Here is a 12248-nt window from a genome sequence, read left to right as displayed (position 1 = left end):
GTCTCAATCAACATCCTGCCTGTTCCACCTTGCTGCGAATTCACTATCAGAAGGATATGACTGCATTTGAGAGGGTGCAGAGGAGATTCATCGCTTCATAAAGAGGGGATATAAGTTTAAAGTGAAAGGCAGGAGGTTTAGAGGAGATGAGAGGAAAGCCTTTTCACCCAGAGGCTGGCGGGGGTCTGAAGTGCATTGTCTGGGAGGCTAGTTGAGGCATGAACCCTCACAACCTTTTACAAAGTACTTAGATGAACCCTTGAAATACCATAATGTTCAAAGTTACGGGCCTAGTGTGGGAAATTGGGACCAGTGTATGGACTGAGCTACCAGAGGAAGTGGTGGAGGCTGGTACAATTACAGCATTTATAAGGCATCTGGATGGGTATATGAATAGGAAGGGTTTAGAGGGATATGGGCCAAATGCTGGCAAATGGGATGAGATTAGGTTGGGATTTCTGGTCAGCATGGACTGAAGGGTCTATTACTGTGCTGTACATCTTGATGACATTGTGATTCTAATGAAGATAGTAGTGTATTTGTGGCAGTACTGACTCAATGGGTTGAAGGCCTCTCCTGTACTATATGATTCTATGAAATTGTTGATAATTATATACGTGACTTGAAATCAGAAACAGAGTACAGGTATTATAACACCAAACATTTCCCTGGGGTGGGCAAGTCCAGAACTAGAGGGCACAGGTTTAGGGTGAGAGGCGAAAAATTTAAAAGGGACCAAAGGGGTAACTTTTTCATGCAGAGGGTAGTGCGTGAATGGAATGAGCTGCCAGAGGATGTGGTGGAGGCTGGTACAGTGACAACATTTAAAAGGCATCTGGATGGGTATATGAATAGGAAGGGTTTAGAAGGATATGGGCCAAAGGCAGGCAAATGGTACTAGATTAAATTAAGATATCTGGTCAGCATAGGTGAGTTGGACCGAAGGGTCTGTTTCCATACCGTACAAATCTATGACTCTGTGGAAGTTGAGTGAATAGGATATGGAGGTAAAATGCAGAAGATATCGGATGCTGGTGAGTCAGAGGAAACATCAAATACATTTCCTGGAATTGACAAAGCTAGAGGGAGGAGCTGAAAGATATTTATACCTTTGAGCTGCTGCACAGCGACAAATATTTCAAACGAAAGCCAATCAGCAACAAAGCCAACACAACGACAAACCATTGTGTAAACAGAAAAATGCCACAGTCCATTGGGTCAGACTGCAGCCTTGGAAACTGTTAGGGCTTCTGGTCGCCAAGAAATGAGAAAGTAATCCAAGCGTGAGAGACTGTGCTTTGTGTGATCTGGTCTCTCAGCCAGGCAGTCGCGCGAGAGAATCCTGGGCTTTTTAACCGTTATAATGGAGCTCCTTTGAGGAAGGAGACACAAGACAAACCATGGGAGAAGGTAAAACCACACCGTTTGTGTTAGCATTTGAGCTTGTCCAGCAAAAACCAGGTTTTCTTACAGCCCTGACCTCAGGAAATTTGCGGTGTGAGAGTGGACTCTCAGATAAAGGTGCGAAGGTGAAACCCTGAAATCATGCAAGTAGCGTTTACAGGTACATTGGAGTCCCTCTGGACAGAGGAATTAGAATGGGCAGAATGGCCTGTCTCATTGGTAATGATAAAAACTGAAATAACTGCGGATGCTGTAAATCAGAGACAAATAAATAGAAAGCGCTGGAAAAGCTCAGCAGGTCTGGCAGCATCTGTGGAGAGAAATCAGAGTTAACCGTTTTGGGTTGAGTGACCCTTCCTCAGACGCTGCCAGATCTGTCGCATTTTCCAGTAATTTTTGTCTCATTGATAATAATCTTGTGTGGAAAGGACTGAGATCCTTGTGGGTGTTTGGTCAGTGCTGATGGGAAGGGATATGTGAACACAGAGAAAATATTGAGAAGTAAAACCAGCATGTATAGAGACAGACTAATGTAGTGAATAGTAAGCTAATGGGGGAATCACAGTAAGGGAGAAAGGAACAAAGTCTAAATTTGAGTTACACTGCTTGCATGTGAATGCATAATTATAGAGTTATTGAGGTGTACAGCACAGAAGAAGGCCCTTTGGCCCATCTAGTCTGGGCTGGTCAAAAACAGCCACCTCACTATTCTAATCCCCCTAATAAGAGTTACAGACACTGATTGCATTGTGGGATTGTGATGTTGTGGCGATAATGGAGATCTGGTTTAAGAAAGGGTGAGATTGGGTACTAAAGCAACAGAGACAGGAGACGGACAGTGAGGGGAGAGAGGTACCGGGGACAGTGAGGGGGAGCGGGGGTGGGGGGAGATACTGGAACAGTGGGGATTTCGGGGGGAGGGGTGTTAGATACTGGGGACAGTTGGGGGGGGGGGGGGGTTACTGGCGATATTGGGGACAAGGCACCAAGCATCTCAGTTTCAGGGTGTGGGGTGTGGAATAGAGGGGTTAGTGGACTGGGTAGGGGCCTGGTGATATTGAACATCCTAGGCAGGAGGGATAAGGGGGGTGGGGGTGGGGGGGGGGGGGGTGGTGGCATGGGGATCTCAGTAAGGGGGAGGTGCCACTAGGTTCTGAGAAACTGGGGGGGTCAAAAGGCTGGATTGCCAGGAACATGTCCTTGCACTTTAAGGGGTTAAGCGAATACAAACGAAATTTCAAATTGGGCGGCATGGTGGCACAGTGGTTAGCACTGCTGCCTCACAGCGCCAGAGACCCGGGTTCATTTCCCGCCTCAGGCGACTGACTGTGTGGAGTTTGCACATTCTCCCCGTGTCTGTGTGGGTTTCCTCTGGGTGCTCCGGTTTCCTCCCACAATCCAGAGATGTGCAGGTCAGGTGAATTGGCCATGCTAAATTGTCCATAGTGTTAGGTAAGGGGTAAATGTAGGGGTCTGGGTGGGTTGCGCTTCGGCGGGTCGATGTGGACTTGTTGGGCCGAAGGACCTATTTCCACACTGTAAAGTAAAGTAATCTAAATATTCCCGCCTACAAGGTGTTCATAAAGGATTAGGAGCACAAAAGTAGGAGGAGTGGTGTGTATTTGGTTAAAGACAGCATTGAACTTATGGAGAAAGGTCGTGCTTAGAGGGTTCAAGGACAGAGCCATGGAATAAGAAGGGAATAATGAGATTATTCGGTGTTACCTATAGCCAGTGGGAAGAAAGTAGAGGAACAAATCTGCAAGGAAATAGCAGAGAGGGTTAACTGTTATAGAGTATTCTGAATTACCTGTAAATTAACAGGGATCGAGTTAATGTAAGGGTCAGAAAGGAACAAGTATTGCTAATAATAGGGCGGCACAGCACCAGGGTCCCAGGTTCGATTCCAGCCTCGGCCGACTGTGTGGAGTCTGTACACTCTCCCCGTGTCTGCATGGGTTTCCACCTGGTACTCCAGTTTCCTCCCACAGTCCAAAGATGTACAGGTTAGGTGAATTGGCCATGCCAAAATGCCCCATAGTATTCAGGTGCATAGGTTAGGTGCATTAGTCAGGGGAAATGTAGAGTAATAGGGTAGGGGAATGGGTCTGGGTGGGATACTCTTCGGAGGGTCGGTGTGGACTTGTTGGGCCAAATGGCCTGTTTCCACACTATAGTGTTATGAACTGGGCCAGACCACTCAAAACATCCTTACGCAGGCAGCCCCAGACCATAACATTGCAATTTGTTTCAGTAAGTGTACAGTGAAAATTACCTGGATTAAGTTAGCTAGGTTGTCTACCAGGTTTAAAACAGACAAAACATTTATTTACAAAATTACACAATGAAACTCGAAGAACAGAATAAAGAGCCCCTCCAGAACTCAGTCTATCCAAAGTAGACTTAAGTATCATGTTCCAAATAAACACAACAGTCCCGATAAGCAAACCCCCTTGAAAACACAATACAAAAAAGAGTCAGATGCTTACTGGTTGAAATTAAAAGGGCAGCATAGACAGTTTCCACAACAGCTTCCTGTTGAACTCTCAACCAGTTCTGGACTGAACTAAACTGCTCAGCTCAGCTAGAGAGCTGACCACTCCCCTTTCCTTCTACAGGTCACTTCTAAAACATGACCACTTTGACCTGAAGTCTCATCTGTTTACCTATAAACAAAAGGCCTCTCAAAATCCTTTCAATCTCTGTAGCAAACCAGACTGATCAGAGCCCGGCCAGGTTTATTGTCCCTCTGAAAACAATCAAGGGTAGTCTCCTTGAGCCAAGGAACAGATTTTAGACAAAAAAAAAGGATTAGCTTTGTGACAGTAGGGATTCTGTGAATAATCTTGTGTGAAAAGGAGTGAGTTCCTTGTGAGTATTTGGTCAGTGCTGATGTAGATGACATTTCCTGCAGCAGTATGTATCCAGCTCAACCTGAGATAAGGCTTTGTTAGACAGGCCTTGGTAATGAGGTGGGCCAAAGAAATCAGGTAACAATGGAGCAGACCATTTTGGGAACAGTGATCATTGTATCATAAGGTTTGGGATGATGGTAGGAGATGACGGACTGAGTAAGGATAATCAATTGGTAGATAGAGCAGGCTTTGAAGGTGCAAGAAGAAAACTGGGCTGGATATATTGGAACTAAAGCTTGTGGGACAAACAGTAGATACCCTTAAAGAGGAAATGGGTTGGGCTACTGTTGAGGTATATTCCCTTACATTGGAAAGGTGGGACAAACAAATCCAAGCTCTCTGAATGACGAAGGAGATAGAAATTAAGGTAAAGAAGAATATATGTACTCGTGGCCAGTGTGAGGGAGTAAACACAATTGAGAACCATGCTGAATATAACAGGTTCAGAAGGGAGGTGAGAAAGCAAATAAGGGAAGGAACGAAGGATTCTGAAAGAGGTCTGGCAGCTAAACTTGAGGGAAGTCCTCCAAAGTCTTTTTCAAGCACATCAAAAGTAAAACAATGGTAAAAGGAGATTTAGGACAGGTTAGGGACCAAAAAAGGGATTTTGGGGCAAAACTTATGGCTTCAAGGTAGATGATGCTCAAGCTGTAGTGACAGAAGGGGAGGGTGAATTAACAGGAGGGTTGATTACTAATGAGGGGGGGGGGGGCAATGGATAAACTGTTGGTATTTCAAGTTGATAAGGCACTGGATCTAGATGAACTACATCCAAAGATAATGAAGGAAATAAGAGTGGGAATTACAGTAGCAGTGATAATTATCTTTCCCTGGATTTGTGTGTGGTCTGGAGGATTGCAGAATTGTAAACCAGAAGACCATAAGAAACAGGAACAAGAATACGCCATTCAGGCCCTCAAGCCTGCTCTGCCATGGAATATGATCATGGCTGATCCGACATTCCTTACATCCACTTTCCTGCCTTTTCACCATAATCCTCGATTCCCCAACTGATCAAGAACTTGTCAATCTCAGCCTGAAAAATATACCACAAGGGCTCTGCCCCCATAGCTCACTGTGGCAAGGAGATGCAGGGATTCTCAATCCTCTGACAGAGAAAAAAAATCCTCCTTATCTCAGTCTTAAATTAGCGTGCCTTTATTATGAGACTGTGACCTCTGGTCCTAGACTTTCCCATGAGGCGAAACACCCTCTCAGCATTTACCCTGTCAAGCCCCTTAAGAATCCAAAATATTTCAATGAGATCATCAATCACTCTTCTAGAGCCTAAAATGTGTTGCTGGAAAAGCGCAGCTGGTCAGGCAGCATCTGAGGAGCAGGAGAATCGACGTTTCAGGCATGAGCCCTTCTTCAGGAATGAGGAGGGTGTGCCAAGCAGGCTAAGATAAAAGGTAGGAAGGAGGGATTTGGGGGAGGGGCGTTGGAAATGTGATAGGTGGAAGGAGGTTAAGGTGAGGGTGATAGGCCGGAGCAGGGGTGGGGGCGGAGAGGTCAGGAAGATGATTGCAGGTTAGGAAGGTGGTGCTGAGTTCGAGGGTTGGGACTGAATCAAGGTGGGGGGAGGGGAAATGAGGAAAATGGAGAAATCTGCATTCATCCCTTGTGGTTGGAGGGTTCCCAGGCAGAAGATGAGGCGCTGTTCCTCCAGCCGTCGTGTTGCTATGGTCTGGCGATGGAGGAGTCCAAGGACCTGCATGTCCTTGGGGGAGTGGGAGGGGGAGTTGAAGTGTTGAGCCACGGGGTGGTTGGGTTGGTTGGTGTGGGTGTCCCAGAGGTGCTCACTGAAACCTTCCGCAAGTAGACGGCCTGTCTCTCCAATATAGAGGAGGCCACATCGGGTGCAGCGGATGCAGTAAATGATGTGTGTGGAGGTGCAGGTGAATTTGTGGTGGATATGGAAGGATCCCTTGGGGCCTTGGAGGGAAGTAAGGGGGGAGGTGTGGGTGCAAGTTTTGCATTTGTTGCGGTTGCAGGGGAAGGTGTTGGGAGTGGAGGTTGGGTTGGTGGGGGGTGTGGACCTGACAAGAGAGTCACGGAGAGAGTGGTCTTTACGGAATGCTGATAGGGGAGGGGAGGGAAATATATCCCTGGTGGTGGGGTCCGTTTGGAGGTGGCGGAAATGACGACGGATGATACGATGTTTATGGAGATTGGTGGGGTGGTAGATGTGGACCAGTGGGGTTCTGTCCTGGTGGCGATTGGAGGGGCGGGGCTCAAGGGCGGAGGAGCGGGAAGTGGAGGAGATGCGGTGGAGAGCATCGTCGATCACGTCTGAGGGGAAATTGCGGTCTTTGAAGAAGGAGGCCATTTGGGTTGTACGGTTTTGGAACTGGTCCTCCTGGGAGCAGATGCGGCGGAGACGAAGGAATTGGGAATATGGGATGGCGTTTTTACAGGGGGCAGGGTGGGAGGAGGTGTAGTCTAGGTAGCTGTGGGAGTTGGTCGGTTTATAGTAAATGTCCGTGTTGAGTCGGTCGCCCGAGATAGAAATGGAAAGGTCTAGGAAGGGGAGGGAGGAGTCTGAGACGGTCCAGGTAAATTTGAGGTCGGGGTGGAAGGTGTTGGTAAGGTGGATGAACTGTTCGACCTCCTCGTGGGAGAACGAGGCGGCGCCGATACAGTCATCGATGTAGCGGAGGAAAAGGTGGGGGTGGGGCCAGTGTAGCTGCGGAAGATGGACTGTTCCACATATCCTATGAAGAGGCAGGCATAGCTGGGGCCCATGTGGGTGCCCATGGCTACTCCTTTGGTTTGGAGGAAGTGGGAGGATTGGAAAGAGAAGTTGTTCAGAGTGAGGACCCGTTCAGTCAGTCGAAAGAGGGTGTCAGTGGAAGGGTACTGGTTGGTACGGCGGGAAAGGAAGAAGCGGAGGGCTTTGAGTCCTTCGTGATGGGGGATGGAGGTATATAGGGACTGGATGTCCATGGTGAAGATAAGGCGTTGGGGACCGGGGAAGCGAAAATCATGGAGGAGGTGGAGGGCGTGGGTGGTGTCCAGAACGTAGGTGGGGAGTTCTTGGACTAAAGGGGACAGGACCAACCTCCATATACACCCACTGGTCCTCACCTACCGCCCCACCAACCTCCATATACATCATATCATCCGTTGTCATTTCCGCCACCTCCAAACGGACCTCACACCAGGGATATATTTCCCTCCCCTCCCCTATCAGCATTCCGAAAAGACCACTCCCTCCATGACTCCCTTGTCAGGTCCACACCCCCCACCAACCCAACCTCCATTCCCGGCACCTTCCCCTGCAACCCCAAGAAATGCAAAACCTGCACCCACACCTCCCCCCTTACTTCCCTCCAAGGCCCCAAGGGATCCTTCCACATCCGCCACAAATTCACCTGCACCTCCACACACATCGTTTACTGCATCTGCTGCACCCGATGTGGCCTCCTCTATATTGGGGAGACAGGCCGTCTACTTGCGGAACGTTTCAGAGAACACCTCTGGGACACCCGGACCAACCAACCCAACCACCCCGTGGCTCAATACTTCAACTCCCCCTCCCACTCCACCAAGGACATGCAGGTCCTTGGACTCCTCCATCGCCAGACCATAGCAACACGACAGCTGGAGGAAGAGCGCCTCATCTTCCGCCTAGGAACCCTCCAACCACAAGGGATGAACTCAGATTTCTCCAGTTTCCTCATTTCCCCTCCCCTCACCTTGTCTCAGTCCCAACCCTCAAACTCAGCACCACCTTCCTAACCTGCAATTATCTTCCTGACCTCTCCGCCCCCAACCCCACTCCGGCCTATCACCCTCACCTTAACCTCCTTCCACCTATCACATTTCCAACGCCCCTCCCCCAAGTCCCTCCTCTCTACCTTTTATCTTAGCCTGCTTGGCACACTCTCCTCATTCCTGAAGAAGGGCTCATGCCTGAAACGTCGATTCTCCTGTTCCTCGGATGCTGCCTGACCTGCTGCGCTTTTCCAGCAACACATTTTCAGCTCTAATCTTCAGCATCTACAGTCCTCACTTTCTCCTAAATCACTCTTCTTGACTCCAGTGAGTAGAGTCCCAAAATGTCTGCCCTTGGACCATAAGATATAGGAGGAAAATTAGGCCATTTGGCCCATTGAGTCTGCTCCACCATTCAGTCATGGTAACTATGTTTCTCAAACCCATTCTCCTGCCTTCTCCTCATAATTTTGATCCCCTTACTAATCCAGAACCTATCTAGCTTGAAGTGAAATATACTCAATGACTTGGCCTCCACAGCCCTCTGTACTAATGGGTTCCATAAATTTACCATCTTCTGGCTGAAGAAGCTCCTCCTCATCTTCGTTCTGAAGGATTGTCTCTTCACTCTGAGGCTGTATCCTCAGGTCCCAATCTCTCCGCCTAAAAACATAGAACAGAACAGCACATAGGCCCTTCAGCCGTCAATGTCGTTATGGTCTTTTATCCCACTGTAAGATCAAACTAACCCACATATCCTTCATTGTACGACCTTCCCTGCAGGCTGAGCATTTCATGCACCACCACTCTCTTTGTAAAGAAACTACATCTCCCCTAAACTGTCCCTCAATCACCTTAAAACTACGACCCCTTGTGATAGACACCTCTGTCCTGGGAAAAAGTCTGTGGCTATCCACTCTATCTATGCTTCTCAACATCCCGTAAACCTCCATCTCATCCTCCTTCACTCCAATGAGAAAAGCCCTCGCTCCCTCAACCTTTCTTTATAAGACATGCCCTCCAGTCCAGGCAGCATCCTGGTAAATCTCCTCTGCACCCTCTCTAAAGCTTCCACATCCTTCCTACAATGAGGTGACCAGAACTGAACACAATATTCCAAGTGTGGTCTAACCAGGGCTGTAGAGAGCTGCAGCATAACCTCACAACTCTTAAAACTCAATCCCCCTGCTAATGAAAGCCAACACACCATGTGCCTTCTTAACAACCCTTCTTAATGGGCGGCATGGTGACTCAGTGGTTAGCACTGTTATCTCACAGTGCCAGGGACCAGGGTTTGATCTCTGCCTTCGCTGACTGTCTCTGTGTAGTTTGCACATTCTCCCTGTGTCTGCGTGTGTTTCCTCCGGGTGCTCTGGTTTCCCCCCACAATCTGAAGATGTGCAGGTCAGGTGAAGTGGCCATGCTCAATTGCCCATAGTGTTAGGTGCATTAGTCAGGCGTGAATATGGGATGGGGGAATGGGTCTGGGTAGGTTACTTTTCAGAGGGTCGGTGTGGACTTGGTGGGCCAAGGGCCTGTTTTCATACTGTAGGGAATCTAATCTAATCTAACCCTATCTCAACTCTATCCCTTAAAGGGATCTATGGATATAGACCTCAAGATCCCTTTGTTCCTCCACACTGCCATGAATCCTGCCTTTAACCCTGTATTCTCCATTCAAATTCAACCTTCCAAAGTGAATCACTTCACACTTTTCCAGGTTGAACTCCATCTGTCAGTTAGCAGCCCAGTGCTGATTTCTGTCAATGTCCTGTTGCAACCTACAAAAGCCCTCTAAACTATCCACAACTCCATCAACCTTTGCGTCATCAGCAAACTTACTAACCCACCCTTCCACTTCCTCATCCAAGTCATTTATAAAAATCACAAAGAGCAAAGGTCCTAGAACAGATCCCTGTGGAACACCACTGGTTACTGAGCTCCAGGCTGAATACTTTCCATCTATTACCACCCTCTGTCTTCTATGGGCCAGCCAGTTCTGTATTCAGACAGCCAGATTTCCCTGTATCCATGCCTCCTTACTTTCTGAATGAGCCTACCAGGGAGAACGCCTTGCTAAAATCCACGTATACCACATCCACTGCTCTCCCTTCATCAATGTGTTTTGTCACATCCTCAATGAATTGAATAAGGTTTCTGAGGCCACACCTGCCCCTCACAAAGCCATATTGACTATCTCTACTCAAACTATGATTTTCCAAGTAATCATAAATCCTGTCTCTCAGAATCCTCTCCAATACTTTGCACATCACAAACATAAGACTAACTGGTCTGTAATTTCCAGGATTACCTCTATTACCTTTCTTGAAAAAGGGAATAACATTTGCCATCCTCCAATCATCTAGCACTACTCCAGTAGACAGTGAGGATGCAAAGATCATCACCAAAGGCGTAACAATCTTTTCCCTCACTTCCTGTAGTAACCTTGGGTACATCCTGTCTGGCCCAGGGGATTTATCTATTCTTAAGTTTTTCGAAGTTTTCAGCACATCTTCCTTCCTAAATCCACCTGTTTGAGTGAATAGTCTGTTTCACACTGTCTTCAAAAATGTCAAGATTCCTCTCAGTACTGAATATTGAAGCAAAGTATTCATTAAGGACCTTGCCCACCTTGTCCACCTCCAGGTGCAAGTTCCCTCCACTATCCCTGATCGACCCTACCCTCACTCTGGCCATCCTCTTGTTCCTCATGGAAGTGTAGAATGCCTTCAGGATTTCCTTAATCCTCCCTGTTCAAGATTTTTTACGTCCCCTTCTAGCTCTCCTGTGTCCATTCTTCAGTTCCTTCCTGGCTACCTCTGGAACCCTGTCTGATCCTTGCCTCCTCAACCTTAAGCAAGCTTCCTTCTTCCTCTTGACAAGGGATGTGGAACACATTGTCACCCAACCCATCTTTCAACCTACCATCCCTTCCTTGCCTCAGTGGGACAAACCTATCCAACACTATCAGCAAGTGCTTCCTAAACAACCTCCACATTTCTGTTGTGCATTCCACATTTGTTCCCAATTTAGGCACCTCAGTTCCAGCATAATAACATTATAATTCCCCTTCCCCTAATTAAATATTTTCCCATACCGTGTACTCCTATCCCTCTCCATGAGTATAGTAAAGGTCAGGGAGTTGTGATCGCTATCACTGAAATGCTCTCCCATTGAGAGATCTGACACCTGACATGGTTCGTTGCCAAGCACCAAATCCAATATGGCATCCCCTCTAGTCAAGGGGATTCCTGAGGAACACCTTTGTTACTGGCTGCCATCCTGATAAAGCCCCTTTTATCTTTACTCTCTGCCTTCTGTCAGTCAGTCGATCATCTCTCTGTGTTAGTTCCTTGCCCCTAACATCATGAGCTCTTACTTTGTTTAGCAACATCCTGTGTGGCACTTGTGGAAACATCTTCTCCATGTTCACCATATCCAGACCTTTCAGTATTCCGTAAGTTTCAATCAGGTCTCCCTCATCTTTCTAAACTCCATCAAGTATAGACACAGAGTCCTCAACCATTCCTCATATGACAAGCCTTTTATCCCTGGGATCATTCTTATAAACCTTTTCTGGACCATCTCCAAGGCCAGTACATCCTTCCTTAGATATGGGGCCCAAAAATGTTCAAAATATTCCAAATGCGGTCTAACCAGAGCCTTACAAAACCTTAGCAGTCCATTTCTGCTCTTGTATTGTAGCCCCCTTGAACTGAATGCTAACATTGCATTTGCCTTCTTAGCTGCTAACTGAACCTATAAATTAACCTTACCAGAATCCTGAACGTGCACTTCCAAGTTCCTTTGTATTTCAGATTTCCGAAGCCTTTCTCCATTTAAAGAATAGTCCACACTTCTTTTCTTCCTACCAAAGTGTACAACCTCACAGTTTCCCACATGGTATTCCATCTGCCACCTCTTTTCCCCTCTCCTAGCCTGTCCAAGTCCTTCTGCAACCTCTCTGCCTCTTCACCACTATCCGTCCTTCCACTTATCTTTGTGTCATCTAGAAGCTTAGCAACAATACCCTCAGTTCCTTTGACCAGACTGTTAATGTAGAAATGTGTATATTTGTGATCCCAACATGGACTCCTGAGGTACACCATAAGTCACTGCAAGAGAAGCATCTAACTGATAAGGAACATCTGAAACTGCAGCAGGTGGGAGTTATGACAGGGTATTTTTCTCATCCTTCAGCTCTAAGAGTAG

The 12248-nt window shown here is 47.4% G+C and overlaps 1 protein-coding gene across 5 annotated transcripts in view; it reads left to right on the top strand.

The window, feature by feature from the left end:
* Positions 1–12248, top strand: part of LOC122565440 (N-acetyllactosaminide beta-1,3-N-acetylglucosaminyltransferase 3-like) — a 98910-nt gene that overhangs the window by 24752 nt on the left and 61910 nt on the right. The window contains exon 1 of one of the 5 annotated variants that reach the window (XM_087975974.1): positions 1163–1410. The exons of the other annotated variants lie outside the window; for them this stretch is intronic. The gene's annotated coding sequence lies outside the window, so the exon portion shown is untranslated. Of the gene's footprint in view, positions 1–1162; positions 1411–12248 lie in introns of those variants that run through there. 5 annotated transcript variants of the gene reach the window in all.

This window comes from Chiloscyllium plagiosum, unplaced genomic scaffold (assembly GCF_037043375.1).
Source record: "Chiloscyllium plagiosum isolate Xiang-an unplaced genomic scaffold, Cpla_swu_hap1 HiC_scaffold_28, whole genome shotgun sequence".
Lineage (NCBI taxonomy): Eukaryota > Metazoa > Chordata > Chondrichthyes > Orectolobiformes > Hemiscylliidae > Chiloscyllium > Chiloscyllium plagiosum.
The sequence above is the reverse complement of the archived record's forward strand: the minus strand, read 5'-3'. Positions and strand labels throughout refer to the sequence as shown.